The following is a 23059-nucleotide window of genomic DNA, read 5'->3' as shown; positions in this document are numbered from 1 at the left end:
AATTCTTGCATTTTGTATTCATGAAACGGATAATATTCTTATTTCTTTTAACACTTACTATATGACCTTTTAATCGGATTACTAATTTCAATGATGACGGCTTCAACTTGTTTTATAATGTCAGTATCTTATTCATAAGGAAGATATTTTTCTCAATTTTGTTTACTTCTCTATGAGCTTTAATCACATTCATCTTTGTAACTATCTTATTATATTCACTACTAAATTTATTCACCTAACGACAAAATAACGATTTTCACTATATTAAAATATTCCTATTAAAATATACTAGTAATAGATAGTTTACAAATATGTTACTAAGACATGAACGGTAATCACATTATTTTACATCTAAAATTATTAGATAAGTGTTCATAAAATGACAAAATCTTGTCTGCTTTCTTAACCTTTATATGTATTATACATTAGAAACAAGTTTACGAATACATGAGCGATAATCGCTTATCGATTATTAATATCTAAGGTATATCGAAATGCATTCGACATTAAAAAGTGCTTAATCACTTGACCTTTGCCAAAGACAAAAACAATTTGTGGGTGGCCCTGAAAAAGGCCTTTAATCGTTCTTGCGGTGGGACGTCCAAACTATTAGTTGGTAGTGGTGCCACACATCGGACAGTGTACTGCTCGTACGTTCGGTGATGGGTCATAAGCACAGAATCTATGAAACATAGCTTCACAAGGACAGAAAACCCAACCCACTTCATCACCAGTTTCATAGGGCGGCTGTGCAAGATTACAGATGTCACACAAACGGTTCTCTTCATCTTCTTCATTTTGGATGTCCCGTTCTGTTAACTCTTCTGAGTTTATAGAAACTACGTCATCCTCGTCGTTACTTAACGTTTCATCCAAATCGACATTTCCTCGATGCATCAACGGCGTTGTAAAGTTAGTCGACATGCTTGTTCCACTGTACAACTGCGGTTCAGCCTGTAAGTTCAACGGCGTTGGTGGTAGTCTACCGTGAAGTTCTTGATAAAACTGGCTATAAAGTGAACTGCATTGTTCCTCAGACAGTCGCCTGATTAACGCAATCACTGTATTCTTCATGGTCGGCTGGTTCAATTGCATTGGGAAATAATTCTCAACTGCAATACGAGTCAGATAAGTATCAGAGTGTAACCACCTATCACAAATTGACTGTAAGTTCACATCAGTCATACTGTGTGTACAGTAAGCCAATATGTGCCGACATGGCAAACCGTTTTCAATGGAAAATGTACAGGAGCAGCGCATGGAATCACGGTGTACATTGTACATTGTACAACAGTCCAGTAGCCGTCGATAATCTTACAATACATGAAGGCCGGACATTCAGTGTTCATGGAAGCCCTTCATGACAAAAAATGTTAATAACATTTATAAAATTACCTCCTCCGTCTAATCCGCTGTGACGAACCGCTAGATGTTATACGGCCATGTCTCCAGCACACAAATTTAATGTACGAGTTTTCATTTCTGCACAAATGCGAATCTCGAACTACATAATGACAGTAAGTTGATCTTTCATAATTTGTGATAGCGGACTTCAACGCTTCAATCGATGGGAACGCAACGAGAAACAACGTTGTCAAAAAGACTTCCTCTATTTCTGTTACGTGAGAAACAACAGCGCTTGTACTAGGCACGTTACTGTCCTCCATAATGATGATTAAAATGTGCTTCGTCGACAAGTACTGATGTTTTATAGCAATCCGACAAAACATAACTAACAAATTAAAAACGAACTTCAAAACTAGCCATTTCATTGGACGAAACGGGATGAAAAATATTGCAATTTTGGGTTGAAAAACATTTTTAAAAAGGGTGGGTGGGGGTTTTTAAAAAAAATTGCCGTGGGGCAAATGAATTTCTAGTTTGGGGGTGAAAAATTTTTTTTAATGGGGTGGGGTATTTTTTTTAAAAAAATGGCCGGTCGGACAATATTATTCTATACATGTCGTAATCAATAAATTATCAGGATGGTTTATTAATATGTTGATTTCTTTTTCCCATTAACAGACCATGTGTTCCAAAAAAATTATGCACAAACTTTCGTGATAATTTCATTATTACTTTGGTACTCAACATTTGACTACCGACCTAATTCAGTAAGCACTATTATCAAATATTCAAACCGGTTTTCACTTTCGTTTTCTCAAAACTGGCTTTTTTATGTGATACATATAAGTATTCGTGGCAAGATAGCTAACGACTTCAATTGAAGGTTGGCATTAAATCATTTAATCGGAAATCAAAAATTTATCTCACTATACACATTCACTAACAGTAGGATTGCACTTAAGTTGTTGTTTTTTTTCTATAAATGTCTAAATTTCTTACAAGACTTACATTACACAAAAAGGTTTATTCATTATTGTTAAATTTCAAATGTAAAAATCAAAATTCAGACATCCAATCACAGCACTTGATGCTATTTCGATTTCAACTAATCAGATTACAAAGATGAACAGTTTACGACCAATTACAAAATTATTAAAGGTGACAAAATGTTTGTTCATTATCACTTAAGTACAAACTCGCAAAACAAGTACACCAATCACCGATCAATAAATTTTTCTTTGACACCATACAATTTTTTAGAAATGGGTGGTAGGGAATGTTAATTGCCGTGGTCTTAATGTCAACCGCATCCCTAACACTAAGATTTTCTTTGTGTGTGGTTTATGATCTATAAAGTTGGATAGAGCTCAGTTTGTTATGTTTGCACTTTTAAGTGAAGGGATGTAATGGCGAACACTTGAGTATGTAAATCATATTTGTCCAGAGTCATTATTAGTTCTTATAGTACGACAACAAATGAAATTGAAAAAGGGCAAATAATTGTGTATGGCACAAATTCAGCTGTATCTGATAAATGAAATCTGGAGGCCTAAGACAGGTTCGGAGTAATTTTATGAAAACATAAATCTGAATCAAGTTGGTGACTAGTTTCGACTAAATACGTTATAACAAATAGTCTTATTTTTCTCTTCTATCATTTGGTCAACCATAATAACTGTGAAATATCTCTAAATATTTCATTGGTCACACATTATTGCTTTCTTTAAAATAGTTACTATTGTATCTATAAAGATTGCAACTATTGATTTATCAAGTTTAATAATAATAATAAGCAAGTTCCAATTTACCCATCTTCTCCAATATGACTTTATATATTTTTTTAACGTTAATCTACTTCATTAGACTTCAATCTTACAAAATTCTAGTCCATATGATCTACGTTTTTGGTTTCCTTTCACTTTTAAATGTCACGTCTTCTTTATTATTACTTTTATGCATTATATTATAATACAATTAGTTCAGTTATGTTGCTTCATTCCTATTTTCATTGACTGTTTCTGTACATTATACTATGAACTACTCTCTGAAACTCAGTAACTTACAACCTAATCAATCGTTTTCTAATGTGCAACAAAACACCTCTTGGTTGTAATGTGTAATGTTTATAGGAATACGCCTTAATTTCTGATGTATAATCTATCTTACATTTGTAACTGTGTTTTGTTACTGCCCGTAGTAATTTTTTCTTGATAGTTTAATCGGCTTTCATTTTGTTGTCTCACGGTTTGTTATTCCATACTACTAACAATTTTGAGACTATTACATATTGTTTCTTAACCAATCCTACATTTTAACATATTATTCTTATATGTAGTTCTCCATTCATGGTGTCACGTAAGTTTAAAAAGATAATAAATATCACATGAATCGAGGTTTGTAAACACTGTTGTTTACACTGTCCTTGACATTTGACACTGTTATTGTGCGTAACTCGATTGCTCAATCGGGACTCTCGACAGATTCAGTAGTACCAGATATTAGTATAAACGCACTGTTATTGCGCGAAGCTGTAGAATACAGTACAAGAGATAATGATATGCTAGTTTGTAAAATAGGGCATTGGAAAACAAAAAAATCGTGATATGATTCAACGTGTAACACCGTTCATAAATGTATGTTGAATGAAGGTGATGAATATTATATAGAGAAAACTAAATGGCAGGACATTGAATTTTTTTATCGTTATTTCCTCTTTAGGAAAAGGGTCTTCAAGATTCTTAATGAACGCGCATGTTTTTGAAGATAGTATTGCTATGAGGTTTAATCCTAATGAATTTGTTTCAAGAGAAATCAGAAAACAATCATTTTAGAAGTGTGGTAAATGAGCTCAAATTTTGTTATAGCTATATAGATGACACTTCATTATGTTATAATTGAAATTAAGTTGGATGTCTGGTAACAGTAATGGAGTAATTTGATTGGATGAAACTATCGAATATAAACTAAAACGTATCCCTGGTCTACTGGATAGGAAGTGGTTATTCATTAAAATTCTTTAACAAACAGATTTATTCAACTGAAAATAATGTGGAATTATTCAGTGTAGAAAAACTATCACTGTTCTTAAAACTACAGTTTAAATGTAACAGAACCAACACAAGTCTGATGCGACTTGTGAGATACGTCCTAGAATATTATTCAGTGCAGTAAGCCCATGAACTTCATTCTACGTCTACCCAATAGTGAACTCTCAAATTAAAGGTAACCTGCCTAGTTCTTCCAAGTCATTGTGAACTCAGCAGTCCAAATGTTCTTGATGCACCAGTTATCTCGGACATCCACCTAGTCATAATGTTTTTGAATGTCTTTTCTGATAGTTGACCGAAGGATAAAAACAGCAATAAGAAGCTCAGTTCTGGCACACGTAGCTGATCGTAGACAGTTACCTTTGAAAATTGTGTATAAAATTCTATTACAACTGCCTTATTCTTCCAAGTTTCATTTGTTGCATAGAGATAAATTCAGAGGAATACGTTAAAGTAAACTTAACTTCTGTATAGAGACAATGTTTCGAAACCCAATTATTCACCCTGACTTTCCATTGAATTTCATAGTCATGCGTATCGTCATGTCTCACTATTGCTTCATTGTAATTTGGACGTATATTCTCACGTTCTCCTCAACAATTTGTCTATCTAATTTTCATGGTACTCACTTTATGAAAAACTCACTATTTCTACAAGTAGCACTCAACTTTTATATGCTAATGAGTTTACATCGCACTACTGGGGAGTTCAATACTAGGACCAATCTGCCATTCAGTGCTTTCAGGTTTTTAACAGTGGTCTAACATTGATTGAATTATTATCTCAATCAGAACTCAAAACAACTTCTCATTAAAGTTTTAAAATTTATAAAAGGGATTATTCTTCCTGAATTCACATTTGTAAATCAACTGATTTCTGAAATAAAACAAATGAACTTCACCCCACAGTCTCTATGTACCGTGAAAAACATCAATAATACATCAGATTCATGTCTTAGATAACACGAAATTTAGCGTTCCTGAAACACTCAAATGACAATCACACAGTGTATGATATGGGGTTGTAAATCAAACATAATATGCAGAATTATAATTGAATTATATGCACTAAACATTAAAAAGGTTAAATGAATAATAAGCTTAAAAATATAGAACAGTATAAAAGTAAAATAAACTGTTGACACCATCATATTAATGGTTTCATTGTTTTATTTAGACTTCTTTACTCCTATATAATATACCATTGGGAGTATAAACTATTAAAATTAATTTTAGTGGTAATAACGAATAATGAAGCCATAATCTGTTGTTGGGCAATCCAACATGATATATACATGAATCTTAAACATTACAGAAGGGTCATCAATTCAGTGATTGAATAATATTTGCTTTAGAAGCAGATAAAATCGGATTATTATCATCAGCTTTTAGACTATATGAAACTTCCTAAATCTTCCGGAAATCATAGAATAGCTGCAGAAAAAGTGATCCAAACAATTACAACAACCTTACTAAGCGTACTCTTTCGAAAAAAAATAGAATATTACACAACATTGCTTTCAAAAGAAATATGCATAACATAAACATCTTAATACACGGACAACTCTTTAATTTTGGTCACGTTGCCATAACACCCATAAGAATTAGCAAACGTATTCACAGAGTCCACGAATTATGATTATACGTACTCCATAGGCTTTAGCAATTCATCTATTTAAGTCTAAACTCTAAGAACTAACGCTTTAGAGACAACTTCTCATTTTATCATGCCTACATCCCTCAAATATGTTTTGGTTTAAATTTGTTCAGTAAACAGTTGTTATTAACCTCTTCCAATTTTTTATAACCAATATTAAAACAATTAGTTCCTTTGATAAATCTCGTTAGTGTAATAAGAAGATGTTGATTATCAGAACTATGTGATATATTAGCACAATACATTACGAACAATCTGATCACACATATTATACTTGATTAGCACATTTATATATAAAAAATAAAATGTCAAATGGACTGGAAACAGAGGGTAGGAGGAGACAAAGATAATAAAGTAATAATCGTGAAAACAAGTTGAACCCTCATCACTCGTATAATAAGCAAATATCACTAGAGTAGGTTTGAGGCGAGGACAAACTGTGTTTGAATACACAGAGGGGTTTTAGATTTTCTTATGGCTAGAGATTCAGTAAACCTTGGTATACGGCCTTTTACAATTTTGTACAACACCACCAAAGCCGAGTTAAGATAAATCTTACGACCTGTTTCAGTTATGTGCTTGCCAATAGACGTTGATAGATGTTTATCCCCTACTCTTATTTGTTATTTCCTTGATAATGACCGTCGCTTCACAATATGTCTTGTTAATGACTGATTTAAGCCTTTGTTTCAATACAAGGCTATTTAAATCACCTCTAAATGGTAAGGTGACGTAGACGCGCTTTTTTTCTGCCAAAGCTATAGTACGTCTCACTGTACCATAAACTCTCCATATATTTATGAATTTAAAGGTATAGTCATTTTCCATTAATGTTTTATTTAACAACCTGACATCATCATCAATGGCGTCGTTTGTACAAATACGATCAAACTTGTTAAATAGGCACCTTATCAAGCCCAGTTTGTATTGGACGGGGCATGAACTATAATAACTAAGTTATTGACCTGTCCACGTTGGTTTTCTAAAAATGGATCATTCGATTGAGCCATCTTCTCGTCTACTTAGAAATATAATTAGGGAGGGAAACTGGTCGTCCTTCTCCTCTTTGCATGAGAGTCTGTTGTGTTTTTGGAGAGTGTTAAATTTATTCAATAAACAGTACATATCCTCCTTTATTTCACAGACAACTAAGATATGCCCACATACCTCTCATAAAGTGACATGTTTTCGATTAGGTCCTCAACCAGACCTTTTATTTTTATATATAAATGTTCTTAACAAGTATATGTGTGATCAGATTGTTCGTAATATAATGCGCTAATATATCACATAGTTCTGATAATCTTTGTCATCTTATTACACTATCGGGACAAATATTAAGTTATTATTCGATAACATCATAACCTTCTGTTTCTCTTCACTAATTTGAAGTGAATAATTATCTCACTACTAGTCTGCAAGTTATTTTCATACCTTGAATTGTTTTCGTAAAACTTTTTAGTTATCCTTCAAGTATCTGAATACTGTTTGTTATAATCTCTTTTCTATTTTATCATAAACTGATATATTGAATAGATGCAAATGTACAGTCTCATGGAAAAAGAATTTTTCGTGAAGGAGCTTTTTTGTATTTCTTCTTCTTCTTCTTCTTCTTCTTCAGTAAACACTATTTACTGAGAAGCAAATGTTAAGTGATTACGTACACTGTAACTTTGTTTATTGTATTAACAAATCACTTTAAAGATTTATAATAATTGGTTAAAAAAGTACTTTACTTTCATGATAAAAGAAATCGTTAGACCTTTTGAAATCATTGTTATCACTTACAGAGGTTATGTTAACGGAATTAAATAAACGAGTTATACAATATGGAGTACTTATTATAAGTTTATTGGTGATAATATCTGGAGGTTCAGTCCTTATCTATTTTGTCTTAACTAATAAACAAGGTGAGATATTTCTTAAACAACTTTTGCTATATAAACATTTTGATAATTTCATTGTACACAATCAAATTCATTATTATCTCGGACGACATAATTCAAAACATTGATGTATATAATCATATGTGATAATAATAACTTCTAACGTATTATTTATGTCAACAGTAGAAGTTAATCACTAAGATTTATAAGTCGTTTTCACAAATTATATACTATTTCTTCAAACACAACAAACCCTAGTGTTATTTGTGTTTATATAAGACAAATAAGGTAATACATTTACTGTTATGACAGGTCTGAACAAGAATTCATGATTATTATGTATAGAGTCAGTGATAGCAACGCTCTGCTTAAAACCTGACAACATACTAAAATGTTAGACAATATCGATGAAGCTATATATAAACATTCATAGTTGACTGTTTAGAGAAATAATGAACGTTCCTAGGTCAAATAAGAAATTTATATGGAACATTTTCAAATCACACTGGCAATTTAACTAACTTATAAATATAGCTAATTTGGGAGTGAAATTGAAATTCAGACATTCACTTTGGCTTATTGTAAAGAATAATGTCACGTGCTGCGAAAATGATAGTACTCACATTCCAGTAGGACATATATTCAGAGTTTCTGATAATTAACTCGGTTAGTTAACTCGGTTCAAAGAAGAACACATTTAACCGCTTATGTTATTGTAAAATCTGATTTACCAGTTTCAATCACTTTTACTTGTGTACATTACTTAGTATATTAGAAAAACAGAGTGTTTGACGTTCCTATTAGCTTGCATTTTGTTTAACAATTTTGTTTGATCTGTAAACAAAGCAAGTTGTTTTATATATATCTATAACACTGCAAAATCCTGTTCATCTGTTAGTCATAAGAGAAGAAAAATCAGATTTAAAAAAACTCTAGTTATGTACCGCCTAAACAGCTGTAAAATCTTTATGAGTAGTAACCATCAGAGTTCGTTTGTTAATGGGTAGTACACATTTATTTTAATGTTAGTTACCATCAAGATAGTAAGAAAAATTATAATGAAGTCCACTTACTTGCTCAATACAGTCAATAACATTTTAGAGTTAAATTTTTTGTAGCGCCAAAGAATTTGGCAATTTATCTTCCGAACGACACTAGCAACTCAACTATCTCAGATGCTTGTCATGATTTTTACCAGTTTGCTTGTGGAGAATGGGAAAACCAAAATCCTTTGATTAGTCAAGACGCTAGTTTGAATGCATTTGTTAAAATGGAAATAATGATCGATCACTACTTCTGGAAAATAATTGGTAAATTATACTGTAATAGTATTATTATATTAAAATGTTATTTAACTCGTATCAATTCACCATAACGAAGTATTTTATAAAATCCAAATAATTTAACACCTACCACTTTCATAACACTAAATGCAGATACGAGTTTTTGCTTAATAAAAATGTAATAAGCAGTATTATGAAATAAATCTTTATCAGTTGTGAATGACTAGTCATGTTCTATATCAGAATATCAGTGATTGAAGTTATTCTCAATGCGAATAGATTATTTTAAAGTGAAAAGTTCAGGAAAATAGTTAATAGGGGATTATGCAGTAAAAGACAATAGTTTTTTCAATCAGATACTTTGTTTAATCAAATGAAATTTGTTTGTTCAATCTACATTATTTTATGATAACAACGGGTATGTTGAAGCTGATGAGTCCTACGACATAGAAGATTCACATCTACAGAATGCTCGAAATTTTTACAAATCTTGCGTATTCACTCGTAACTGGAAAACAGCTCAATTAGCTTATCAATCATTAATACGTGATCTATTTGGTGGATGGGAACTAATACCGTCAATTTCAACAGACACTAAAAAAATGAGTCTAACTGATCTATTTCTACCAATGATAAGTCAAACTGGTAGTTCACTTTTATTTTCAATAAATATAAAGCACGATATATTCGCCATAAATGTAAGTGTTTCTTTCATAAATCTGATTTTAAAAATTGTTAAAACTCATTAGCTTGAAATGTATCAAAACCCCTAATAATGCATCAAAATATTTAGTGTTAGTCGTTATGGCGTTTTGAATGGGATATCGATTGTCTTACAGCATCTGAAATTCCTGATGTATGGGCGAGAATGATAATGATTGGTTGTTTGTGTTTAACTTCAACTAATCCACGAAATTGAGCGACACATTCACCATTGTCTTCAGTGACTTACTATCTCACAACGGACCTGATTGAACTCCACTGGTCACTACTTCTCACTAGAACTCCAGAATATAGCTGTCGAAGACAGTCACTAGTGAGCATATGTTGATTAATATCAGATGGGTTTTGCGGAGATTGTAGTAATTGTAGTAGCTAGACCACCAGCTTCAACTGAATTATGATCTTAGCCATTGAAATTACTACAATTTCCACAAAACCCATCTGATATTAAACAATTCATTTTCTTATCATTTGTATTATTCTAGCCATTAATAATTTATTTCTCTCTCATAAATCCACTAAATTATATTTTATTATACTACAATAATCAGATTTCACCAGGTCGGATAGGATTAAATCCTGCTTCAATACAGGTAAATGTTACATTTATTTAAAACTTTGGTAGTTTTTAAGTAATTTAAAGATAACTTCAATTCACTATCTTTTATAGTTATGCTGTTAAAACATCAAATTAAAATTAACCAATAAGACATTGTTGCTTTATTTAATAGAATGATTAAATACTCATTTCATCTGGTTTATAGAATCCATATGATTGATATCGATAGTTGTTCTTCGCTATCAAGCTAATTTATATCATTTTGAGATAGTTGTCAACTAATAAGAGATCAAGATAATGCTAGTTTTAACACAGATACTGATAACCAATTGTTGTACAAAACAGAAAATAATCCAGAAATATATCAGCATACAAAGTGATGTGATAATATGCATTATAAACAATATAACATTAATACCATTATAAACAACTCAGGATGATAAAATACTTTCAAACTATATTGATATCATATCTGAAGTTATATAAGTGTTCACACTTACAATGTGAAATAACTACCATTTTTCGTAAATATTTGTCCCTTTTCATCTTAATAAAAATCCCATTTATACTAATGCTAAATTTTCTAATAAAATAAGAAATTTTAAGTTTGAACTGTCACAGTAGAAACTTAGATGTCTTTAATTAAGAAGTTCGGTATTTATCACGATATAACCTAATCTAACACATGGTAGAATAATTAATGAATCATCATTTCCAACCAGAACAATCGACAAGTGTTAAGTCACAATAGAAGAGATATTTGTACATCTTGAATAACGATCATAAATATTTCACGGATAAATTCCGTCTTATATCAATGTGCATTTCAATGTCTCATCCACTCAGTTTTACATTTATATTTCATTTTGAGTAAAAGACATTCCAAATTTCATTTGACAGACTGATACGGATAAATCCGAAGACGATTACTACAAGCTTGCATTTGGAATAGGAGTACCTTATTTCGAGCAATCACAGTTAACAATTGCTTTTCAAATGTTGGTCGATTTAAGCAATGTGAGTTTTGTTATAAATAAATTTGTCGATATTGAAAGCACGGACTGACCTTAGCCAAACAACCATTGAAAGCCTGTAAGCACTAAATTGGCGTCTCGTTCTAATATGGGACTCCACAGCAGTGCAAATCCACAACTTTCCATTCGAATATCGAACTCAGAACCATAGGGCTTACGCACGAGTGCTTTACACCTCGCGGCATCTGACGGTGCCAATGTCTAACTTTACTAAATCCATGACCTTGGGAAACCGTCCATCTACCGCTGAGGTGGATAATTGACTTACATCAAGCACATATTGAACACTACTGGCCACGTCTAGTCACTAGATCCCCAAGAGTTACGACTTGAAGCTAGTCATTAGTGAACATATAGTTCCACACCATGTTAAAACGGCCGCTCAGTGCTTACAAGTTTTCAATAGTAGTCTAGCTAAGATCAGTTTTTGACTTCAACAGTGAAAATACCATAAAATCTTCAAATGCCAAATAAATTTGTATCAGAGGGGGTTTTGTGGAGATTGTAGTAATTCCAACAGTTGAGATCATGAGTCAATTGAGGCTAAACCACCATGGAAAACCTGGAAACACTGGACGGCCGTTTCGTCTTATTGTGGGACTCCTTAGCAGTATGCATCCACAACCCCGCCTCGCGGGATTCGAACCCAGGACCTGTCAGCTTCGCGCCAGGCGCTTAACCAACTGGACCACTGAGCCGGCCGGCATCCAACGGTTTCAATTCCTCATTACTTATTTTCACAAATCAGATCTGCTGTAACTAGATGAAACACAAAAATGTAGTTAGAGTTTGTTATGAAATATTTCCATAATAAGAGATAAACTAACACACAAAGAACCACTCAGTATGAGCATGTAATTGCATCACATGAAATATTATATATATTTATACCGAAGAAGAATGTTTCATCAAATTCACCGAAACATAACTAAATAACAGAGTGATTTAATAGTTGTTATTCCTTAAATATCAAAAGAAGTAACGAAAATAGTCATCGTTACTTCAACACACAATCTAGGTATATATATATATATATATATATATATATATATATATATATAAGTACGAAGATGAGTGTGAAGGGGTTTTATGAGGAATTTCTGTAATATTTTAATATTCCAAGTAGCAATCATTATAAAAACATTCACCCATATGCACGTTTTCATGACTTCTCTCATCTTTACCCTACTCCAATATGTAGTTAAAATTAAGGAATTACCCATGACTTTGATAAATGAAATTTCTTTATGATGAATTTTCAGGAGATATCAATTACACAAGGACTTCATGTGAGCGAATTCAATGAAATTATTTCAATGAAAGAACTGAAATCCATTTGTCCTCAGGTAAATTTTATTTCAAAACTTTCCTGAATAATATCATTAATATCGTAATACAGTTTAAGTGAGAATAACAATTACTCACATGTGTTATGAGATAGATACTTATTTTCATTGACTACATCATAAACTAACCATATCTAGAAATCCTTAAAATGGTGAACAGCTCTTTTAACTGAGAATCGGCCACAGCAATGCGCGTCTACGGCACCTTGACGGTAAAATGCAGATCTCAAGACAAGTATTTATTCTTTAGCCTAATGAACCACTAAATATGGATTGGACAGATGTCCTATACTCTAAGGAAACAGCTTTTCAGAACCACATGATTTTTCGATTGTTATATAACTGAGATTATTTGGAAATGTAATCTACGAAATCTAACAGTCCCCACAAACTTCTTATATGGTGAAACGTTGTTTATTTCCAAAACATCCAAATAATGAGTAGAGATCATAAACAGAAATTCACTTGCATCATACTTATTCGTCAAAACTCTTTTACTTTGAGTCACTTTGGAATCATTGTTACATTTCCTTTCGTAATTATATATATGTCACCTTCATTTTATTTTAATTTACATGTATAGATCGATTGGAGTTATTTATTGAAAGAATTACTGAAACAAACTGGATATGAAAAATCCAAGCAGCTATCAATCATTGTAGAAGGACGATATCAGCTTAAACATCGTTGTGAATTATATGGTGATGTAATGAAAACAAAAAATGATAAAAGGTGAAACGTACTTCATTTTCTTAATGACTAACAACAAATATAACAGTTTAACTTTAAGTATATTGAAAAGGAATACCAGCATAATCCTGGGTAACTATGTCTGTATCATCATGTGAAAACTGCTTATTCTAAGCTGAATTTTTATATTTAAACTAATCGCATTAAAAGCATTGAAGTTATGTTATCAAATACTATGTTGTTAGGTTTACCATAGGAAGAGGTCCATTGACATCTATATAAGGCTTATTGCCATTTATAATCAACGGGTTTCCGTTTACATCGAAGTGACACGTTGATATGATACATGTCGTGAATATTATGTACTAAAAACTGTTTATCAGTCATTCTGAATACCTTCGATGTACATCTTTTAACTAAGCAGAGCACAAAAATTTCCAAAATTTATTTAAGTAAACAAACTGGCCACTGTTTGTTTTATTTGAGTAGAGCTAAGAAAAAGAGTTGTTAATTTCACATTAGATTATCATTAGGAAGAATATCAACGATCAACTTGTGTGCTTTTTCAGTCGATCCTGAGAACCTGGATAGCTTGGTTAAGTCGGCAATATCATGTTGGACAACTTCTTCAGAGACTGGGAATAATAATTTCAGTCTTCACTACACAATGTAAGTGATAACGGAGATTTATGTAAACAAAGACTATGAAACAGATAATATCCGGCTACACTTCGTATCCAATGTTCTGGGACTTATCACAACCCGAAAATAACACACGCTTACTCTGCTAACGAACATCTACCGAATACAACACTGTTTCGATACATGTTCTGTGGTAGGTTTCCAATATCTAATAAAAGGATTTTACAAAAATGTTGAAACTCAAATTATTTAATCTATATTTCCTCATTGGTATCGTACATGACAAATGTCATTTGACTATTCCATCTGTACTTAGTTATTGATAAGGATCTATAAAGCTGAATTATGAGCCGTATTTTATTTGCTGCTCTTACTAAATTATTGGGGTAAAATCCAGTAGGTATATCTATAATCTCACACTTCATACGCTTGTTTGGCACAAAAATGTTGTAGATAACCGGCTCCACGCTCCAAAACTACAATGTAGACTTATTGATACTGATCGGTGTAAAATTACAGGGGGGCGCTTCTTATTATCTATTCACAATACTAGTTACATTAAAGCTTTTCTTTAACTTGACGTCTTTTTTTACAGTGCATTTCGTACAATCATTATTATGGATTTTTTGATTAATCAATTGTTGCAATCCATGAACCTCAGTCCCACTGGAACAGACAATAATTCGTATTCATGTTAGTATAAAATTGATGTATTTATTTGCTTAGCTCTGAAATTCAATTAACAAACTATTCGGCTTGTATTAAACGACTAAAATTTATGTGATCCGGTGGTTGCCTGAATATACACAAATTCAAATGTATTTTAAGTGGTCTGCCAAATGCTTGACTACATTTTCCGAATACATATACGGTATTTAAAATCATGATTTGATGCAAGCGAAGTTTCTGACGGTAAAAATGGTAGACCTATTTAGGATGGTCACTGTAGTTGTGTAGCATTACTATGTGGAGAATAAGTCCATTGTTAAAGATTTATTTCTCAACAATTAATGTATAATTTTTAAATAAGATATACATCTCGAATATTTAATATATTTCTATATTAAAGTTAAGTAATTAAGTAATGATCAACTCTCAGACAATATTAACTTTCAAGTAATTATCATACACGTTATTCTAAATTTTATTTTATGGTAACATATTGACTAAAACTTACCATAATATATAAAGATATTTTTGTACACGTAAAGATATTTTGAACGGAAATTCATAAGGATCGGATAAAAGACCACATTATTGGTGAATATTTAATGTCAGAAGGGGTTTTATGGAGAATTTGGTAATTTCAATCGTTGAAATCATGAGTCAGTTGAAGCTAGATCACCATGCAAAACCTGGAAGCCGTGGATGGCTTGTTCGTCTCAACATGGGACTCCCCAGCACTGCACATCCACGATCCCGCCACCCGCGAGATTCGAACACAGGACCCATCAGACATTGACACTGTTGAATGTCGGCTCAGTGGTCTAATGATTAAGCGCACCAGAGCGAGACTTATAGGTCCTGGGTTCGAATCTCTCAGGGGGCAGGCTCGTGGATGCGCACAGCTGAGGAGTCCCATACTGGGAGGAAACGGCCGTCCAGTGCTTCCAGGTTTTCCATGGTGGTCTAGCTTCATTTGACGCATTATTTCAACTATCGGAACTTTTAATGATTATGAATGAAATAATTAACATAGGGATTTCGAATCAGATTTTAACCGCATATCACTTCATAAGTATTACCGTAATAACAAGAGCGGTTTATGTAGATCAGCACTGAACAAATTTTCGATGATCATTTCAAATGACGTTTTAATATGCCAAGTATTGATGCGTTCTATTTGTAGAAAACCACAAATGACAGTCGAATTCTTATTTTGGAACACATAGTTTTATCATATGAATAAAGTTAACGTCAAACACTTGATAATCACTGGCTACAAAATCAATAAATATACTAATAACTAGTATAAAATTGTTATTCATCAATAGAAACCACATAAATAAACAAGGCAATAGTTACTAATCGAAACAAAACTTCCTATTGTATTCTGCCTGCATAATTCTACAGAAGACATATTCATATATGAACAAATCCAGTATACTCTGCAAACCCCATCAGCGTAATCCATTATCCCTGAAACAATGCAGATTTATCAATCATTGCCATTTTCAGTCATATTGATAGAAGTGGAATGACTTGAAATAGTAATTATCTAAAGTATACTTTGAAGCACGTCCTGATATTCAAAGCAATGTAGTGGACGTAAACAGCTAATTGATTTAACATTATTTTGAATATATTCTTTCTCCACTTAGTGTTGAAGCAAGTATACGATGATTGAGTATACAAGTAGTCATGAACACTAGATCTGTAAACACTGATTTGAACGATAGTGTCATTTGTTTCATGAGGATGAGCTTTATATTTGTTGACACACTCACTGATTCCGTTCTTCCCTTATATAAAGTCATTTGATCCTCTCACAACAAAACATTATTTCACTTTATTTAAAATAGCTTCACAGCCACATTTTGATGAGCAATGTATAAATCGGTTGAAGGATGCATTTCCATGGACTCTTGAAAGACATTATATCCGTTCGCATGTAAACGAAACACACAAAACAGAGGTTGGTTCATGTCATATTTCACTTATCTACAATGTTTGAACGGTAGACCCACCTAGCAATAATATGAAATCGTTTCATGATGAAATGAGCCAATGTAAATAGGTTTCTACCAACAACTAATTCATTGATTGAAGAATTCCTCATATAGTCAAAGGGCTACAGTATAATTATCACATTCAAATGAAACCTATCCATTTTAAGTGGATTACACACTTGAGTAAAATGGAAATATCATAGATTACTCTGTTGGGAAATTCGAGTAACGTACATAGAAGATGATTTCAATTGATCTTTATATCATTTTTCTGGATACAGTCTGTGAACTTCATAGATCCCATTAAAGCAGTTCTGGTAAACTCAGTCCAACCATCAATTCTATCAGCTTTTATTGAACGACTGACAATACAAATCAAAACACTTTATTTCAATTAAGTATAGACGAGTTATATTGAACAGCATTCTATTTCAGAGTAAATTAATCCTGAGTGATAAGCAATTTGCTGCTCATTTCTCGTCAGATCATTATAGATTGTATGTTTGTAATGCGCATTTAACTGACAATTTTATAAAATCATAGCGTTTATCACATTGTTACAGTAGGCTTTGAGTTTTAATTCCGAATTTCCGGTTTATTCTAGAAATCATCATCCATCATGATACAAATGATCATGAAAATCGGGTGTATATTATAGTTTGTTTTCTAGTCTGTAAACCAGAATGCAGTTATTGATGATGGTTTGTGGTATAGTTTACTTACCATAATGAAAAACCGTTCAATTCTTGACAATGGATATTTGTACACACAGTGTTTTATTTCATGATAGGCTAGTAGAAACACTACAGTGAACAAACATCTTTGTATTAGAGTGATGGTAAATGAAGTCGGATATAAGATATATTTAGAAAATTACTCTTAATTTATTATCTTGTATGAGCTTGTAATCGATGGCAGAGTTTAACTGTCCACAAATGGATAAAGGAACTCAATTTGGTGATTACCATTTCAACACTATGGATGACGTCATCCAAGTTCGTTCTACTGCTATTAATATGTGAACGCTAATGTATGAACATCCAATCATTTTACTAATCTAGACGGTTAAACACCATGATTACTCATCTTCGTATAGATAATCAGTGTCTCCAGAGATAGAAACCTAGTTAATTGTTGGAAAAGTCTTATTTTTTCATTCTAAACATCAATTATATTAAAAGTAATATTTGTAGATATTATTGTGGTCGAATCTGAATAGCTCGTAAACTTTTTCAATAGTATGGTTTGAGAATAATCGAAATTAAAATTATTTTATTGAAATACTGTCAGAAACAACTATTTACTCAACATACGGCCATTTATACTTATTTTCATCTGTTACCTTTCGTCGAGGAACATAGGCCACTCACCAGTATTCTTCATCCAACTCTGCCTTGACCATCCTTTCAAGTTGTTTCCAGTTGGTATTCATTCTTTTCATGTCTCCTTCCAATTCCCAACGCGTAGCCGTCTTTGGCTTCCCTCTTTTCCATTACACTTCAAAACTCCAAGTAAGCGCTTGATTCGTGATGCAGTTTGGCGATTTCCTTAATTTCTGTCCTATTCACTTCAAAAGTTTTTTTAAAATTCCTACTCAGACGGGAGTTAGTTTATTCTCTCATACAGTAGGCTGTTGCTGATACTTTCCATTCAACAGATACTCAATATCTTGTGTAGATAATTGTTTACAAATACTTGTACATTTTCGGTGATGGTCTTCACGTTTGTATTGAAGATTCTGACTTTGATATTGGTTGACATTTGTTTTGAATTCCATATGATCTTTAATTGTAGGAATGCGGTTCCTACTTTGCAACACTGTTGAAAACGTTTCCTGATATTGAAAGTAGTGTAATGCCTCCGTTGTTCTCACATTTTCTCAGACCTCCTTTCTTTGGTAATTTGATAAAGTGTCCGTCTTTTCAGTCTGTCTGCACCTGTTCATCCTCCCAAATCTTTCTGAATAGAGTGTGGAGCATGTTTGAAGTTACTTATGAGTCTGACTTTAGTTCTTCGATTGGTATATTTTCAAGTGCTGCCTCCCCAATCTTGATTTGTCCGATGGCCATCATGATTTCTTTGATCGTTGGTGGAGTGACATCTATAGGAATTTCTGTGTGCTGCTTTGATATCCGATGGATTTAATGGGGTTGGTGTATTTAAGAGTTCTTATAAGTGTTCCATCGATCTGTCCCACTGTTCGTGAATTTCAGTGATCAGCTTACCTTCTTTGTAATAACCGGTTTCTCTATTTTACTATATATTTCCCTATCAGTTTCTTCGTCGTATCATATAGTTGTTTCATGTTTCCTTCACTTGTAGATTTTGCTGCTGTCTTTGCTAACTATTTCACGTATTTCTGCTTGTCAGCTCTAATGCTCTTCTTCATTTGCTTGTTTGCTTCTGTGTGTTCAACTTGTGCCTAGACTTCTGTTCTTGTTCGGCTGTTCTTAATTGCTATCTTCTTGTCCTTCCTTTCTTTAATCTTGTCCAGGGTTTTGACAGAGATCCATTCCTTATGATGATGCTTGTTATGGCCCATAACCTCCTGATACGTTTTAGTGCTTTTTGATCTCTTTCCAGTTGTCCTTCATCGTAACTTCTTCCTTCAGTAGATCCTGTATGGCTTGGAACCTGTTGTTCAGAGTTATCATGAATTCAATGAGTAAGTCAGCGTCTCAAAGGAAGGCTGTATTGAACCTTTGTTGTGCTGTATGTCCAGTTGTCTGATCCTTCTTTAGCTTCAGTCCCCTCTTGACAACCACCAGGTAGATGATGATCTGAAGCTATGTCAGCTCGTCTCCTGGTTCTCACGTCTTCCATTGACCTTATGAATTTTTCCTGATGCAAATATGATCTATCCGGTTCTTTGTGGTGTGGTCTGGTAGGACTAATATAGCTTTGTGTATGCATTTGTGTGGGAATATTGTGCCACTTAGGACTAATTCGATTTGCAAATCACTAACTCTTATTTTTACTTTCTCCTAGTCCATGTCACCTCATTATATCTTCATAACTGTTGTTGTCTATGACAACTCTGGCATTTAGATCCCTCATAAGAATAGTCAGGTCCTTTTCTGGACACTTCGCTATGGTCGACTGCAGCCTCGAATAGGACTGATGTTTATCATTGTCATTGCTATAATTGGTGGGTGTATAACATTGAATATCATCTATTGTAATTCCCACCTTCTTTGTTTTGAAGGATGCCTTGATGATCCTGTATCGATGAAATTCCTACACTACATGTTCATTTCGTGCTTCTTTGGACATCACCAAATCAGCTGCTTGAATGTGTGAATCATTTCCCTCTTCTTGACTGGAGAACAGCGTACCTAAAATTTTCTGTCTGGCTTGTGTCCTGTGGGTTTCACTGATTCCGAGTACTAACAAGTTGCATCTCCTCGTTTCTGTTCCTATATTTTTAGTTCGGTCGGTCTCCTACATTGTCTCGATATTCAATGTACCTTTAAAATTGTTGCTCTGGTTGTTTCAGGGTGCATCGATATCATAACTTCCGAAGAATCTCGGCCTTCATCATGAGATGTAATAATTCTTCCTTCAACTTCCAGGGCAGAATTTAAGTGGTTTAAATTGTTTATTCTGGTTAGCGCTCTTACCAAGGCTGTGTTCTACGGTTTGGGGTTGCCGGCTCCATGGATAATCCTTCTCCTTTGTGTGGGCTTGAGACAGACTGTAGCCCTAGAAGTGCCACAGGCGGAGTTCAAGAGGTTACCACGCTTTTCGATTTGAATTACACAAACGTAAATAAATATCGCCAAATAGCACAATTTAGAACACACTCCACACCAAATGACTTATATTCACACAAAGTGATAATCAGCATATTAACTTAATAAAGGCTCAGCTTAAAAATGTTTTCTAACGGTACTCGTGCTAAACAACATTGACTTTGGTTACTCTTCGAATTGACAAACTTTATGATGCGGAAATTAGGGTTACTTTGATGGTAATTCATGAGAATTTCCAAAACACTTTCATACTTTCGCCATCACCTACAAACCTGTTCCTCAACAGTTGTGAAATTATTCTTTTGATTTCGGATATACGTTCCTACATGAATTACATCAAATGATCAACATCGTTCCAATATCGACCTAGTTTCGGTCAGACAGTCAACTCAAACCACTTTTCTCGAAACACAGTTTCGGCGGAAATCTGCTGATTGTTTTTCAAATAATCTTCAGAATCCCTACGAATTGTGATCACTGGTGTGGTCTCTTTTGAGATCTAGGGGTTACACTGTGCAATAATCATTCGAACAATATGGGATGAGACTTTATTATTGTAAACATTACATTACATTGTCAAGATTAGGTGTAACACAATACAATTTAGTAAGAGTAGGCAACTAACTATGATGTTAGTTAAACGCTCGTAACCATTCAAAATGTTTTTATCACCTGTATACCATGTTTCTCACCAAATCCATATAAAACACAGATTCTAATATCCATCCAAATGATCTTATTAAGCTACTCTTCTAGACTGTATATTGGTACACAATTTAAATATCAAAAACATATTCTTGATGAACAGAGAACAATGGTCAAATTGAAAAACCGAAATCCATCATACTGTAGTGGCATAGCATGTTCATCAATCACTCTCGTAACCATTATCATATAAATATCAACGTTGTTTGAAATCAGAAGGCAATGAGAAGCGGTAACTACGGTTTATTAGCGGATAGCGCAGATCACAATGCTATAAGTATATCAAACGAATTTGAAGCAGAGAAGTGAATATGTTTATGCGAGCAAATACAGAGGCAAATTTATGGTCAAATCGAATAAGTGCACAGCACGGCAAAGCAAGGACTAATAATAGGATTTGAGTACATGCATACATGGGGAGTAGGATGAATCATCGAGTGACATTCAAGATATTCACACTTTAGCTAGAGTCTGTCATTTGATCTAGTGATCATAACGGTACAGTGAGATATGCAAATTGTTAATATTCAAATAACATTGTCTGTTAAGTAAGTCAATAAAAGAGCATAACCAAAATTAACCATAATCGAAATTGGTTGTAGGACAGTTGCTATAGGACAACCACTTGCCGTGAACTTATAACTAAGTTGCTTGGCTCAGGCCTAAGATGTGCTCATGTTTAAATCCCACAACCTCTCTCTTGTAACTTGTTCGTAATGATTTTCAAACATGACATACACTTTCTCAGTGTGGTTAATTTTAACTGAATTACAGGTGATCAATATGTTTAACGAAATTAAACTCACTGTAATTGACTCAATATTACAACTCAACTGGTTGGGTGAGACAGAAAAGCGATTTTTGCAAGACAAGGTTTCAGAAATGGGTATATTTGCCTTGTACTCCAATCAAAATGCTTCTCAACAAAAAGAAAATCTCTCAACAGTATTCCAAGTAAGTTAACTACACTTATTTCACTATTGAAAAATAAATTATTTTACATGTCCATTTGATACAACTAATGATTATTTGATTGAAAACTGGTTATGATATCTATCATCGTATATAATAATAAGATATTTCTACACAAAATAACTCCGGTTATCACCGAGGAGATATGTGAAACTTACAAGACACCGTTGTTCCTAGAACTCACCATTGATAACACTTAGTGTAAGAAAAGCATATTTCACATTTCCAAACAACATTGGTTTGCCTCAATCATTACGTGGCAGAGAAACCTCAACTCACTGGTCTTTATTCTGCAGTTCGGAAACTCAGAGGTTAAACCCTAAATGGTTCAAATATATCGGTCAATTTATGGACCAATCTGCTGGTCATCAAAAACTATACATCAATCTCACCATAATTCAACTACTTGGATGCGTGTACGAAATCATCACCTATAATCTCGTAATAGTACAAGTGAGAAAATTTATAATCACACGAGGACTATTCGCACAATTTTATGCATTAGTCAAATCATTTCAGTATTTCGGCGTTACAAATTGAGGAAAGTCAATTTATGTGACAATGATTAGTTTGACAATGAAAATCTGAAATGTTCCTTCAATGACACTGCATTTTCCCAAAACCCTTGATTCAGAAATACTTACTCAATAAACTGGAAAACAGAATGTGTCGAACGTGCTTTAAGCATCTTTTAAATGATCTCTGTCAATGTTTTTTCACACAAATAATATTTAGTACCCTATTCGAG

This window comes from Schistosoma haematobium, chromosome 2, assembly GCF_000699445.3.
Source record: "Schistosoma haematobium chromosome 2, whole genome shotgun sequence".
Taxonomy (NCBI): Eukaryota; Metazoa; Platyhelminthes; class Trematoda; order Strigeidida; family Schistosomatidae; genus Schistosoma; species Schistosoma haematobium.
Note: the sequence above shows the minus strand (reverse complement) of the source record.